Raw genomic sequence first — 16,688 nt, 5'->3', positions numbered from 1 at the left:
TTAACCCAGCATGCTCAACTGGGTTATAGCATGCTCCAACTGCTATATGGCCCCAAATGGCTGCCCCATACATAATTTTAGATTTTATAAATGAATGAATAAATGAGTGATAAGACAGTAAATGAATGAATGAAAGTTGTAATTTATACCGTAGTGACTTGGCCATTGCTTTACATTTGTTGAATCTCAGAAGGGAGTGAAGAAAGCAGTGGGTAAGAGTCTTCCTGCTGAGAGGGGAGAGAATTTTCCTAAAAGTCAGCCGTAGAACATTCAACGTTGAAACTGGAAGGAGATTCTCTGGGTAGAGAGTAGTTATCGGACCACGTGCCATAGGTTCTTCACTGGGGACTCCTCCTTCTCTTGCCCTTGTGTCTTCTGCCTGATGCTGACATCACATAGGTGCTGCCCAATGGGATGCAGGCCTCATAGGGTTGCTACTCCCTATGCTCCCGTGCTCAACACGGGAAAAATGACTGCATGTGGCAAGGCCACAGACTTTCAAATAATACTTCCAAAATGACTTCCCTGCTATTTTCTTTTTTAAAGGCTGGGGAGCACCTGGGCTATATGTATATAGATGTACATATATGTAAACATTCATTGACACTTAAGATTTGTGCCCTTTCTTGTTTCTACATTAAATCTCAATAAAAAAGACACACACATACACACACATGCACACACACACACACAGTTTTATGGGGCCAGAAAATAAAGGCTAGATAAAACAAAACACAGAACACTTGTGGAGAATATGTCTTATGGGTGTCATTACTCATCTTTAGTACATGCCCCACAGGGGTTACTCTCCTCCCTGTACCTGGAGAAGAAGCCCTCTCTCATCCTCAGCATTGAGGGTCTCACTTGGACATGTGTATGTCTCAAAGTCCAGATAAAGCGGGAGATCGACTTCTCCCTCCTCAGTCTATGTAGGGTCTCAGTGTCAACGTTTGTTTGTGGTTCTACCTCTCCCTTGGGAGACTGACACTGCCAATGCCTTTAACTTGCAGAAGAAATCCTATTACCTAGCAGAGTTCATGTTGTTCTCACAGCAAATGAAGCAGTTTGAGTTTGAGCCAGCTCTGACTGGCCATAAATCCCATACACTTTGCACGGAATGACATTGCTGTACAGTTTTAATTTCTCTGAGAATAAGAGAATTAATTCCTGCCTGGAGCCCACCCAATTTGTAACCACAATGTTGTAATCAGAGTTTCCAATATAAAGTTCTGGATATATGGCAGCACAGCGCATTAGTATTTTTGAGAGAAGGTAGACATGAGTTTGCACCTCTTCTCTCTCTTTTACTAACATGTGAATTTCAGCTAATTATTTCACTTTGTTAAACCCAGCTTAGTTACCTGTAAAAAGAAATAAACATCATTTGGCTGCCATTAAGAATAATGGACACAATTTCTGGAAAGCACTTTGCATAATGCCAGAAACTTCTTTTCCCCTAGCTTTTTTCCTTTCTGAAGGAAATATGAAGTTTCACGTTCTACTTACAATTTATTGAAATTTCCTTTTGAAAATCGATATGATGGGTAGGGACCAAAAAAGGAATCTGTTTCCTGACTTAACAGTGAGAGGTGGGTTCTGCTACCCCATTTAACAGATGAAGTAAATGAGGCTTAGAGACTTTAACTTGCTACTTACAGCTAATATGCCAGAAAAATTGTTGAGACATTATTGTATGTTATTTTCCTTACCTTCTCTCTCCCCTAACAGGTACAATTTCACAATTTTCCTGCCCTTCTCCAGCCTGGATGAAATCTTAAGGCTTACTGTTTGAAGAGTTTGAACCACAGGGCCCCTGGACTCTAGACACTAGGCAAGGGGACCAACCAAACTGAAAAGACAGGGATTAGGTGAAATTCTTGGAGTTAGTCACCAAACTCTCTGAATGTTGGCAGCATCATTATTAAGGCACTTTCCTTCCACCTCTTAAATTAGAAGACCAGGGTCTCCTTTCTGGTGAAACTGCCCAGCCTATGAGGAAAGACCTGTAGATACTGAAGTTGGGGTTCTTACATGAATCACCAAAGAGTGAAGTCTTCCAATTTCCAAGTGTGGCCCAAGCCTGTTGAGTGTCCTATCAACTCAGTTTCAAGAGAATAGTCAAGGATCACTGAGCACTTGAAGAAAGATTATGACATGAATAAAAGGAATTCAGATGAAACAGAGAATGTTTTGCCACAGATGCCTTCCACGGCAGAAGATATGTAGAGGCAGATAGATAGACAGGCAGGGATCTAATGCAGGCAAACACAACTTGTATTGGCCAGTCTCATCATGCTTGTGGTGAGCTGGGGGATTCTTAAATGGGTTGACCACAAAGGCACTCTGCCAGTTACTGAAGTTAATGTTAAAAAACTGATAGGAAGCCCTGGAACAGGAATGCATTCTCAAGGCAGCCCTCTGCTGGAATGGAAAACGAGAGCTGGAACACAATCTATCAGTAATTCTTCAGGTTGCTACTTCTTTGCCTCCTTCCAAATTTTTGATTTTACAGGCACTGTGCCCAAGGGTTTTGTTTGTTTGTTTGTTTGTTTGTTTTCTGGTGGGGAGGGGAGGCCCTTGCTGTGTCATAATAGGAAAAGGAACTGCATTCATTCCAGCTAAATGCACTGATTCAGGCTTCCAGTCTGGGAGTTCTCTTTCCCAACAGTTATTGGACCCAGACAGGCCAGCAGTGGCCCATGTCTGGTAACTAACATGCATGTCGGCACCAGCACTCATACAGTTTGATGTTGATATCTACTTCCTGGGGTAGGTGGTATGTTTTAGAGGATTTATTGTTTCAAGCTGAGTTTAGATGCAGGGGAGTGGTACAGGTTGGAAGTGGTGTTGGAGGAAAGAAGTGAATGCAGTGGGAAAGCATTTGGCATTGGTTTTCCCATTGTCATTTCCTAGAAAAAGACATTAGACAAACTGACGCTTTTTCCCACTTAATGGAGAAGAAACAGGCAAGATGAGGTTGAGGCTCTCTCAATGGAAAATTTAAATGATCAAACAGCATCACAAAAAATAGGGGGTCAGGTCTGCCACATCCTAGGGGTTCCACACTCTCTTTTTTTTTAGAGAGAGAGTGTGTAAGTGGGGAAAGAGGCAGAGGGAAAGAGAGAATCTCAAGCAGCTCCATGCTCAGCACGGAGCCTGACACAGGGCTTGATCTCATGACCATGGGATCATGACCTGAGCCGAACACAAGAGTCAGATGCTCAACCTACTGAGCCACCCAGGCGTCCCTCCACATTCTCTTTAATAGAGATTGTGAAGTGGGTGAATAAATCGAGAGCCCAAAACAACACATGGTTTGGATGGAAAAAAAAGTAGAGAAGAAACAGAAGCAACATTTATCCAGCACATATTATGTACCAGGCAACGGTGGGCACTATGTAATCAATAGCTTTGGAGGTGGGGAGTGAAACATTTCAAAACCAATAATTCTCTTGCCTCAGAACTTTAGAGGTTCTAGTCTCTGAAGAAATTACTGTGCCTCAATAATGAGATCTACATGATTGGAAACTTAATTTTTCAAAGTAATAAAAATTAACCTGTAGATAAAATAGCTTGTTTCTAGATTTTGATTGAAAAATCATGGAAGTGGTAATAGTTTAAGCTGAACTGTCTCTCTCTCTCTCTTTTTTTCCCCATGCTTTTTTGGTCTCAAAATGTATTCTTCAGACAAGTGCTTTTCAAACTGTGGGCAATTCAAAAGTGGCTCATGACAACAAAGCACTGGTGCAGAACTCTTGGGAAAATGTCAGGGACATCAGCAACAGCAGAAAGCCCACAGCTATGAACTTGATCATCAGATCCCAGGAGTTCACTGGGCAGGGAACAATCTCTTGAGGGAGGGCCTCTGTGGAGGCAGTGGAGGACCTGTGAGCATGTGCTCTGCAGTCGTGTGTGCAAGTGATATGATATTGCCGAGTGTGGGCTTACACAGCTGTCAGGATGGAATCCCAAGATAAGTAGGGTGAGGACACAATGGATTCACGCAGCTGGCTCCAAGCAGAGAGTGTTTGCAGTTCTAGGTTTGGGAGTATCTGTGCTAGCAGCAAGAGATGATTCTCTGAATAACATGGCAGGCTAGGGGCCAGGACACTGGTAATTATAGGGAGACCTGACCTTGAATATGTCCTTGTTGGTAGAGAATGCAGAGATTGGGACTTTACCTGGAATGGTGCCAGTCAGCTGTCTCTCAGTAGGAGGCAGAGCCCTGTGGTTTTATACTGCCCTCTCATGAATGAGGTGTGTGGGGAGAGGGAGTACTGTGGGACCAGGCCACCCATTTAATTGGTGTGGAATTTGGTTTGATTTTTTAAAAAATGCATCGAAGGCCTGCATTTTGTTGTTTGGGGTAGGAATAGGGATCCAAAACTCAGCTAGGACTGCTTCCACTTATAGTATGCTTTGTCCCAGGGATGTTTGGCTCTGAGCCCTGATTTATTTCCCAAAACTGCTCTGCATTTGGTACATGTTTTACCTCCCTGACTCTGGTCTTTTTCCATAACGTTTTAATCTCATTGTTAGAGTTTCCTTTTAGACCCAAAGTTCTGGAAAAGCTAGGGGATGCTTGGCAGAAAAGAATATATTAGAAAGATCATCAACTTTGAAATTTGGAGGCAAAAGATCTCCACTGGGGTTTTAAAGTATTTGTACCCCAGTTGTCTTTTCTGTAAAATTAGGAAAATAGTACATTCTTCAGAATTGCAAGAATTTATTAAGATAAGGTATAAAGTGGGTTTCAAACTATACACTGAGGTACAAGTGTCAGCTCTTGCTAAAATGTGGGTTTCGAACTTACTGAGGCTGGATGATGAGGAGCCAGGATATTGAGAATACATCCTCAGAGACAGGAAGACTCTGATTATTTGCTCAGGACTGTATCCCTTCCTTAGTCATATGGCAGAAGCTCTCTCCAAAGGGAGGGAGTGGGGGCAGGTAGTGCAAGGAGGGGGGCCTGAGAAAGTTATTTTTTAGGAGGTATTAAAATTGAAGTGTTTGTTTATGGCAAAACCATTAGGCCAATGTACAGAGATACCACAAACTCAGAAAATGGATTATCAATGGCTAAGAATTTGGCTACTAGAGCAATACAATTTGGAATTGCTTGTTGGGTTCTCACTTCTATGAATTCTTAAAAAAAATTTTTTTTAACGTTTATTAATTTTTGAGAGACAGAGACCAAGCATGGGAGGCGGAGGGGCAGAGAGAGGGAGACACAGAATCTAAAGCAGTCTCCAGGCTCTGAGCTGTCAGCACAGAGCCCGACACGGGGCTGGAACCCATGAACTATGAGATCATGACCTGAGCTGAAGTCAGACACTTAACCGATGGAGCCACTCAGGTGCGCTAGCTACTTCTGTGAATTCTAAAAAGTTAGCAACTTCTGTAAAATTCAGTTCCTTCATTTGTAAAATTAGTATAATTTTATACTAAAGTTAGTATAATAACAAATAACAAGTAACAGGATAAGAATCAATTTCATTAAGAATTAAATGAGATAAAGTATATAAACAGTACAATGTCTGGTTTAAATTAAGCATCTAAGACATGTTAATCAGTCAGGGGCACCTGGTGGCTCAGTTGGTTGGGCGTCCAGCTTTGGCATAGGTCATGATCTCGCTGGTCCCAAGGTCTAGCCCCACGTCGGACTCTGTGCTGACAGCTCGGAACCTGGAGCCTGTTTCAGATTCTGTGTCTCGCTCTCTCTCTCTCTGCTCCTCCCCTACTCACACTCTGCCTCTCTCTCTCTCTCTCAAAAATAAAACATTAAAAAAAATGAAAAAAAGAAGTGTTGATCATTCATATTATTGCTATAATTTGAAAAATCTGCTTAAATATTAATGTGTTTCTAGCACATGTCAAAATTAGATTCACTTATTAATGAGAAAACCAGTAGGAAGACAAAGAAGCTGATTCTAAGAGCATGTGAAGTATAGGTGAAGCACACACACACACACACACATATACAATTTTATACAGGTGCATATAAAATCACATACATGTAGGAAAAGGATGCTAAAATAAGATTGCTGTGTTAGACGTATGGCTAATTAATGTTTTACAGGGCAATAAAACCATATTATCTTTAGGGTTAACTCTTTTATTGAACTATACCAATTGAAATGACATCAATATATGCAAAACTTGCATGTTATAAGGCTAAAGTTATAAGGCTCTAAAAGGCCTGCCCCTTCATCAGTTGTGAATTGTTAGTCACATACACTGAGATACTCTCTTAGACTGTCAGTTTAGGGTTAAGCAGGTATTCTGGAAAATGCTTAAGCTCAATAACAAAGATCTAATCAATCATCTGTTTATATTCCTCCATGTATGGGATATACTTTTCTTTAACGTTATTAAAATAATTTTTGGAAGGAACAACCTAGATGGAAGATACTGAGCAGAAATGAGACAACTTATTATGGCAACTCCTCCTCTCCATCAAACCAACCAAGGTCTTCTTGATTTCAGAAATCAGGAAGGTAGGAGGAAAGGGGGCCCAACATCTGGAGCTTTTACTGCCTACAACAGTGATCTCAACCTTGGCTGCATTTTGAAGTCGTCCGAGAAACTTTGGAAAATACCGCTGCTGGGGCCCCATTTCAAAACTTCTGACTTAGTTGGTTTGTACTCTGGCCTGAGAATCAGAATTTATACGAAGCTTCAGGTGATTCTACTATGCAGCCACAGTTGAGAACTTTGGAGCTACAACTTACAACTTTTTCAAATATTCTAAGAGGTGAAAACCAGCCTATTTCATTAGTTGACCTTGTGAATTTAGTTCACTTCAGAAATAAAATATCCCTTTTCATCTGGGCAATTCCGAAATGTATGCCAGGGTATGAAAGGATAAGGCTGCCTGGTCCCAAATCTAGGTAATTTGTGATGCAGTTGATAGAGCCTACCATTTGGATCAAGGTGACTAGCCGCTGAATCTGTTTTAACTTTTACCAACTGAGGAGTCAATTTTTTTATCTGTAAAATGAAGAATCAAACAAATTCAGGGGTGGTTTAAAGAGGATATAGGATAATATATATGAAAATAATTTTCAAATGTTAATATGCCATTGAAGTGTGAGTTGTCATCCAGGCATTTGGGTTTACCTTTTATTTTCCCCTGAGCTTAAGCTCTTTGGTCCAATATGGCAGGGGCCTCTGTCAATTTAGGGAGAAAGTTATTAATAACTGAAGCAGGGAGCATAAATCGGGGTGAAAGCATTTTTTTTTCACACCTGTGCCACATTTTAGAATCTGAAGTTATCAGCTTTAATGGAGTAAGGGGATAATAGAAAGCTTTTCTTGTTTTATATGACACATCTATAATATCTGCATCGTGGCCAGGCTGTCCTCAGAAAGGTTTCAAAATGGCCGCTCTAGTTTAATCATATCCTATTCACTTTGTTGAGGGAGGCATCCCCACCCTATGATTATGGGGATGGCTGAGCACACAACACTCAGCAGTGGACAGACAGGGTAACAGAAGGTTAATAGTCACATATACTTACAACCCAGGAGTGCAGGGCACAGCACCTGATGCAGGTCCACAAGGGGTTGCATTCAGGAACAGGGTGAACAACCAAGGGCTGGGGGAGCCAGGCTTTCTAGCATTGAGAGGACTAAGTACCCACTACTTCCAACGTAAGAAGGTAACTGGCTTATTTGAATAGTTTCTCAAACTGACAGGGCACTGAAACTCTGGGATACTCAGGGGTGAGCAGGGAATGTGCTTGGTCCCTCTGATAGGAAGGGTTGTTTGGGTAGGAGACCTCATCAGTGGGACCGGAGTGGAGAGAAGAATGCATAGTTAGGCTATTTGAGGCTCTTCTGGTTTCCCCCAGATGTTGAGATAACACATAATGTTGGGCCTTAATTTTAGGTCTTAGATCACACGAACACATTCACAAAAATCACACGTTTGCATTTATGCTCTAAAGCAAAGCTATGCATATGTATGCGGGTATATATTATGTATGAAAGTAAATGATCAAAAAGAAAGCTACAGCTCTTTGATCATCCATGCTGAATAGCTAGTTTTGTTTTGCATACGGTAACTAACTAATGAGTGACAGGATTTTTTAATCTGACAGAGTTTAGGGCAGGCTGCCCCCAAATATGCCACTTTGGCAAACTGCTTATTTTAAATTCAAGTTATTTAAGAATCAGCCAGTGCAAAATGAACAATCTGACCCTTTTTGTCCCCCTGAAAGCAAGAAATAAATCTCCCATGTGAATGGTACCTTCCCTGTACCAAGAGGTAGAGGGATCCTTACCATCAGAGACAGGGAATTCAGGGCCAAAGAAGCCTATATAAACAAATCTTGTTGCTTTTACTAACTTACTACCCCCACATAAATTCTGTTTAGAGTTTTTTACTAAGTGAAGCCTCAAAACATGAAATTTTCTTTGTCCTCTGAATTTCTCACAGATTTATGTGTTTGTATATGTGTTTTATTTGTTTTTGTTTTTGGTTTTTTTGGGGGGGGTCTAAATTGTATAAAACCTGCATGTCTTGGTTATTTCTTTGGGTCTCAATTTTATTATTGGGCTCCATGCATACAAAATTAATTTTTTTCCTGTTAAGCTGTCTCATGTCAATTTAATTCTTTGACCAGCCAGAAGACCTTGAGGGGTGGAGGATAATTTTTCCTTCCCCACAAATCACCACTGAGAAGTTGAGTTTCAGCTTAAATAATCAATTTAGCTATGATGTGAGGCTGGATGGAGAGGTCATACAAGAATAAGAAGATTGTGTTAATTTTGGTTGTTGTGTTAATTTTGGTTGTTAATTTTTTATTTTGCCTTCATTAAAGAACATAGGAGAAGAACATTTTAGGGAGAAGACAATTTCACACGGCTGAGCTTTTGATGTGTATTCAAGACATTCAGGTGGGGATGTTTGATAATCTGTTGACAGTGCAGGACATAAGTATAAACTAGACAAATACATTTGGCAGCTATCAATTGTATAGAACGTATGTATGGAGTGACTGCATGTTTATCTCCAGAGCTGCCTAGGGCAAGGTACTGACCATTAGCCGATCCGATGGAATGCGTTTACTAAAGATAAACGGTATTTTATAACCACGTCTCTGAACTGCTTTGGGGCAGGATGCAACAACTTGGAAACATTATCTAGTAATAATAATTGGATTATAATAGTTCAAGAATAATAATAATTGCATCAGGTTTCAGCAGAGCCTGGAGGTTTCAACAGTTCAGGCTGGTCACATAGGTCTACTATGTCTACAAGACCAGCTCATTTTAAGAGTAGCAGACTTTGGACTTCTTGGTATCAAGAAGTTTCTCATATATGTTGGTGGTGGTTCGAGACCTGAAGACAAAGTGCATGTTGTGCAACCCAAAGTGCATGTTGTGCATGTTGTGGTGGGAGGGCAAAGAGGCCTGTGCCAGACAGAAATATCTGGACACCTTTCATTGTATACCCTTCTGATATTGCTGTACGTTACTTGAGATAAAGCTGTTATTAGTATATAAAAGGTTTGAAGCTTGTGAGCCCTTTTAGCAGTTGAATACTTAAGGCAATTAACAGATGATTAACCATCAATAGATGTTATTTAAATTGTAGGATAAGAGAGAGGACGTTGGAAATTTCAAGTACTTCAACATTTAATGACAGGCAGGGAAGAAGACATCTGGTATACTGTATATATAACATCACGAGGTAAATAAGGCAGGGTTTTTTTGGTTTTGTTTTGTTTTTGTTTTTGCTGTTGTTGTTAATAAGGCAGGTTTTGATATTCATGTGTACAAAAGAAGAAATCCCAGAATGAGAGACATTTTTAGGTTTCCAAGGCCACACAACAGATCTTTAGACTCCTAAATCTGGCCCTTTCAACTACATCACATTGATTCTTGATTAAAACTAGTCTTTAGAAACATTCTCTAGAGAAACCTTTGAAAAGTGCAAAAAAAAAAATCCTTACAGAGGTTTTGTGGCTTTCCCTGACCAGACGTTAAAAAATAGAATCTTCACCATGTTACAATTAGGATTTCTGAGACATCTCTGTCCAACAAGGAAAGAAGTCTGTTGCTTCCTATATTAGTGAATCTTCATTTATAGGATTTTTTTAAAATCAATTGAGACATTCCCATTAATGGCTAGAATAATCTCCCCTCCCTCAAACTGCCTTTAAATAAGGCCATATTATCTCCTTGTATTTGCGCCCCCCCCAGCACAATATTGGAACATGGTGTGTCCATAACATACCTTGGAATCATATATTTTACACTGCTAGTGTTAGTGTAATTTGCTTTTTATAGCACATATATTGCTGAGTTAAATGTCACTTAAAAATGGATTCCTATTTTAAGAGCCACAAACTGTGGGCTATGATGAAACTGAGCTCCGGGCAGCTCCTAATTTGGGAAGGCTTTGTAGCTCTTTCTGTCACTGGGTAACTTTCCTTTGCCAGTCCTCAAAATGCTGGTAGCCTTCTTCTATTCTGTAAATATCTTAATCCTGGAGGTCACACCCAATAAGCACACATCACCAGGCATGACTGTCAATTCAGTGTCAACATTAGTATATTTAAAATGTCAAACATATTTACAGTGAAACCAGTTACATATAATCTACATTATTTATTTACCATTTAGAAAAAGGTTTACAAAACTATTTATATAGGAAACTTCTAGCAAATTCCTTCAGTATTTGAAAAATAAATATATCCCTGAATTTATCACTTTGCACATCTGGGCTTTTATGGAACCATATGTATATTTCCTTCTACTGAACTTAGTAAATATTAATGAACAATATGTGTGTTCATCATTGTGTTCCATACTGGGTGTGTAAATTAAATAGTATTTCAACATATGATTGTGTTTTGCAGTAGCTTGTGATACAATTGGGGCTGGGCTGGGGAAATTGACTCCTGAAGCAGTGGATGAAAGGCAGAATTTGATCAAGTAGGTAAGAAGAGAAATAGAAGAATAAGGGCCCTGTGATACTTCATTAATTCAAAATTTATATTGACTGCTGACCAACGCAGGAGTTAGGCACCAACTCCCGGGAAGTCAAAAATTTGTGTATAACTTTTGAGTCTCCCAAACTTAACTACTCATAGCCTACTGCGACCAGAAGCCTTTATGGATAACACAAGCAGTTGATTAACACATATTTTGTATGTTATATGTACTACATACTGTATTCTTATAATAAAGTAGGCTAGAGAAAAGAAAATGTTATTAAGAAAATCATAAGGAAAAGAAAGTACATTTATAGTCCTGTGGTGTATTTATTGAAAAAAAATCTGCATAAAAGTGGACCCATGCAGTTCAAACCTGTGTTGTTCACAGGTGAACTGTACTTATTAAACATATGATAGTTAATCCTCAGAACAGTCCTCTATGTTAGGTGTTAATATCTCTGTTTATACATAGGGTCACTGAGATATAAACATCATAAAGCTTACTTGGCCAGTGAGTGAGGTGATCAGAACCCAGGTCATTTGACTACAAAGCCTGCTTGGGGCCACCGCATTTGTCTTCACCGACACATTTACTAATGACTTCTTCCTCACTTGTGTTGAAAGGTTCTGTCCTTTACCCTTGACTTGTGGTTTCTGTGATCCTCTATTTCCATGATTTCCCAATACAAGTCTTGATTTTCTATCAAGCTCTGATCTCACAGTGACAGCTGTTTACTGACCATCCCTCTTAGATGTACGTCCAGCAGTTGACATTCAGGTCTAAATTCTAGCTCTTTATTTTCCCTCTTTACTTCCCTTTTCTGTGTCCTGGAATTGAAATCTTAGTCACATTCGATACTTGAACTTTCATCTATTCTCACCATCGTGATCATTAATCGAGCAAATCCTGCTAATTCCTCCATCACTACAAATGCCTGGAGGCTCAAAGAGACGGGGCTGTCCTAACTACAAGATAAGTAAGTTTGATTCCTTTGATTCAAGGAAATGTTCTTGTGCAAACTAGGATAATAACACCTATTCACGGAATTTTTGTAAAAACTAACTGTGTAAAGCACTTAGCATAGTTCCTGGCACATAGTGAGCATTTTAAAAATGTAAAATATTAATACTAGCATTAATGTTCTTGAATCCATTGAATGATTATTTTAAGCATGACAATCTGTACTTTGGGAGGATTATTCATTTACCTATAAATGACATAGTGTATGTAAAACTACTAGCTTGGTACATAGTGTTCATTATGTGTTAATTACCCCCCCCCCCTTCTCCCATATAGACCTCCAAGGTCTAGGATTCTACGTGAAATATGTGTATTATTTATGTAGAGATTTGTATGTTAAGTAGGTAAAAATGCTTGCTGAAAGTAAATTGAGATTAAATACGTACAGAACCATGTAACTCTTGATATTTGCTTAGAAGTTAACTGTGGCTATTTCAAACCAAGATCTTTGTTTGAGCCGCCATCTTTTCTTTTCTGTGAGGTTCTGTATCTCTTCTTATGAAAGTGTTACTTGTGCTTGGCCTCCTCTGGTGTGTGGTGATGGTCAATGCACTTGGGACCAGCTTTGTGCCACCAGAAGTCTGTGGGTTAATGCATGTGCGTGAGAGACATTGTATTGCATTTACAGGTACCATGCATAGAATGATACAAATAGACTATAATGGGGAAAAAAAAGACGGAAAAAATAGAAATAAATAAAGAAAGAAGCACTATATAGAGATGCAAGTTTTGGAAAGAGGGCAACTTCGCAACAAAAGAATACAGTTAAGAATAGTTCTTCCTACACTGCTTCCTGCTTGGGCTTCATCTGCTCTTCAAGGAACATGACTTTAGTGAAGCCCCAGTTGAGAAGATTTTGAGATGTAGTTCCCATGGCAACAAGCTCCGAGGTGACATAAATCCAAAGGAACTTTTCTTGGTTGTTCTATCATCCAAACAAGAATCTTCTCAGGCTTCTAGAGAAAAGTCAGTTTTTAATGAAGCTTGGGTCTTCTTTGCTGTCTGTGCTCCATGGAGCCCTTTTCCTGTGGGTCTTATTTCAGGTTTGTGATGATGATTTATTTTCTTTAATTGTGAGTTGACTAGAGAAGGAATGAGAGCAGGGACTGGGATTTATTGTAATCACCACAGCAGTGGCAAATTTCTAAGTATAAGATTTGTGCTTAAGGTCTTAAGTGATTTAAACATATATCCCTCGTGTGAAGGATAGGCAAGCACTGGGAATGCACAAAAGTCACCCAACATTCACACACAAAAGACATACACACATACACAGGACTGATACAGGGGTTGTAATTAGCTTGCCAAGTGGAGGACAGACAGGTGCCAAAGCAATTCTTCTTTTTTTTTAATTTTTTAAAATGTTTATTTTTGAGAGAGAGAGAGAGAGAGAGAGAGAGAGAGACAGAGAGACAGAGAGACAGAGTGTGAGAGGGGGAGGGGCAGAGAGAGAGGGAGACACAGAATCTGAATCAGGCTCCAGGCTCTGAGCTGTCAGCACAGAGCCCGACGTGGGGCTTGAACTCACGAACCATGAGATCGTGACCTGAGCTGAAGACAGATGACCAATCGACTGAGCCACCCAGGCACCCCAGCAATACTGATTATAAACCCAGTACAAGGTGACTCCCCACCAACATGCACCTCTCATCAATTGAGCGCTATTTCAAAATTCATAAGTAGAGATCTCTCTCTCTCTCTCTCTCTCTTTTTTTTTTTTTTTTGGTTATAGATTTTGTCTTTGTAAAAAAAAATATGCCTGGAAGAGGGTGTGGAATGGATGATCCCCAACAAGTCCTTAGCGGACTGTGTTGATGAATTTGTGAGCTCTTTCCTGAGAACTGCTTTTGACAATTGAAGGTAGAGCATGCATTAGGACTGTGAGTTGTTTGGGGAAGGGGAATTTTTACTGAGACTAGAAATGGGCACAAAAAGGAAAGATCAGAGGCTGTGAATGAAACCTCACCTGACCTCATAATTTGGCCTCTGTGGTGTGGTAGAGTGTGGTTCTAAGAAAAATAGGGCATCCATGGTGGGACAGGAAGCAGGGACAGGTGGAATACTCAAGGATCCTGATCCTGTCTGTGATTAAGTTACATTGGAGAGTTGGGCCTTAAACTTCTGAAGAAAAAAAACACTTTTTCAGCTTTCTCTTATTTCTGTCAATCAGCTCTCCTCACTTCCTCCCTATATTAGCCTCTCTTTTGCCCTTACAGGCTCATCTAGCTCTTAGCAGGCTTTCTTTCTCTCTCATTCCCTCCCTAAATTATATATATTTTATGTAAGTTTTCTTTTCTTTTTTTTTGCCTTTATTATTATTTTTTAATATGAAATTTATTGTCAAATTGGTTTCCATACAACACCCAGTGCTCTTTCCAATGAGGTGCCTTCCTCAATGCCCATCACCCATCCTCCCCCCCATACCCCCCATCAACCCTCAGTTTGTTCTCAGTTTTTAAGAGTCTCTTATGCTTTGGCTCCCTCCCTCTCTAGCCTTTTTTTTTCCCTTCCCCTCCCCCCATGGTCTTCTGTTAAGTTTCTCAGGATCCACATAAGAGTGAAAACATATGGTATCTCTCTTTCTCTGTATGACTTACTTTACTTAGCATAACACTCTCCAATTCCATCCACGTTGCTACAAAAGGCCATATTTCATTCTTTCTCATTGCCACATAGTATTCCATTGTGTATATAAACCACAATTTCTTTATCCATTCATCAGTTGATGGACATGTAGGCTCTTTCCATAATTTGGCTATTGTTGAGAGTGCTGCTATGAACATTGGGGTACAAGTGCCCCTATGCATCAGCACCCCTGTATCCCTTGGGTAAATTCCTAGCAGTGCTATTGCTGGGTCATAGGGTAGGTCTATTTTTAATTTTTTGAGGAACCTCCACACTGTTTTCCAGAGTGGCTGCACCAGTTTGCATTTCCAACAGTTTAAGAGGGTTCCCGTTTCTCCACATCCTCGCCAGCATCTATAGTCTCCTGATTTGTTCCTTTTAGCCACTCTGACTGGCATGAGGTGGTATCTGAGTGTTGTTTTGATTTGTATTTGCCTGATGAGGAGCAACATTGAGCAACTCTTCATGTGCCTGTTGGCCATCTGGATGTCTTATTTAGAGAAGTGTCTATTCATGTTTTCTGCCCATTTCTTCACTGGATTACTTGTTTTTTGGGTGTGGAGTTTGGTGACTTCTTTATAGATTTTGGATACTAGCCCTTTGTCCGATATGCCAAATATCTTTTCCCATTCTGTTGGTTGCCTTTTAGTTTTGTTGATTGTTGCAGTGCAGAAGCTTTTTATCTTCATGAGGTCCAATAGTTCATTTTTGCTTTTAATTCCCTTGCTTTTGGAGATGTGTCAAGTAAGAAATTGCTGTGGCTGAGGTCAGAGAAGTTTTTCCCTGCTTTCTCCTCTAGGGTTTTGATGGTTTCCTGTCTCACATTCAGGTCCTTTATCCATTTTGAGTTTATTTTTGTGAATGGTGTAAGAAAGTGGTCTAGTTTCATTCTTCTGCATGTTGCTGTCCAGTTCTCCCAGCACCATTTGTTAAAGAGACTGTCTTTTTTCCATTGGATATTCTTTCCTGCTTTGTCAAAGATTAGTTGGCCATACTTTTGTGGGTCTAATTCTGGGGTTTCTATAAACATTTATCAAGGTTTTTCCTTGTGTCAGCCTCTTTGCTAGGCTCTTATGATTTAATTTATCCCTCACAACAGTCTTATGGATTATTATCATTATTCCCATTTCACAGATGAGGAAGGGTGAAAATCTGAGATGAAAAAATGTTTTCTGAGCTGCTGCAAGCCAGGTCTGACATTTGGTTCTAAAGATACAAACATGAATAAACTTAGTTCTTACCTGTCCCGGCTCAGGGAGGTATATGGATGGTCACAAAGACAGCAAGATGTCAGGAGGAGCTTCAATGGATCTAAGTCAAGATACTAGGACTTTCTGGCTAATGTCCATTAGGGTATGAGCTGGTAATGATTTGAGATCCTGTTCCTTCTAGTATTTTGGCATTTTGTTAGGGCATACTCAAGAAATAAAAATTCTCTGATATGTGGATTTTTTGGTACTTGATAAATTTAGTGATTCATATTTATTTCCCTGACCTGGAATCAAACAGGTTTGGGTGAGGCTGCTTCCTCCCAGGTGGAGTAAGGAACATTTTGGTCAAACTTGCTCCAAATACTGTTTTGGGAGCACTTCAGCTGAGAAAAGCCGTGCTGGGGACAAGGACTTATATGGAGGTAGCTTATTTCTGGAAGTGATCTAAGGGAAGAGGAAGAGTGAAGCAGGGAAGGATGGAAAGCCAGTCCAAGGCAGGCCATTACGGTGTTTGCCTCAATGGGAAATTCACAACCCATCTCTCTGAGGCCCCGTTGAGAATCCATGAGGAATGGAGCACTAGAGACACAGAAGAGCAGAGCATTTATCCACTGACTCCCAGGGGTGTTAACTCCTTCACACCTGCAGGTTTGCACATGCACCAGAGCGGCTGGGGGATTCCAGCAGACAGTCTGTGTGGTGGCAGAGATATCTGCCAAAGCAGTCCAAAGTGGTGCAGCTGGTGAACTGTGCTTCTTGACTACAACTGCGTGCAGCCAGCTGCCACAGCAACAGCAGAAGCCAAAAAGATGGGCTGAAACGAGGCAGAAACAATGTCCAACACAGACAGCCTGGTGATGGGACAGGGCCTTGCAAAATTGTTCA

This window comes from Prionailurus bengalensis, chromosome D1 (assembly GCF_016509475.1).
Source record: "Prionailurus bengalensis isolate Pbe53 chromosome D1, Fcat_Pben_1.1_paternal_pri, whole genome shotgun sequence".
NCBI lineage: Eukaryota > Metazoa > Chordata > Mammalia > Carnivora > Felidae > Prionailurus > Prionailurus bengalensis.
The sequence above is the reverse complement of the archived record's forward strand: the minus strand, read 5'-3'. Positions refer to the sequence as shown.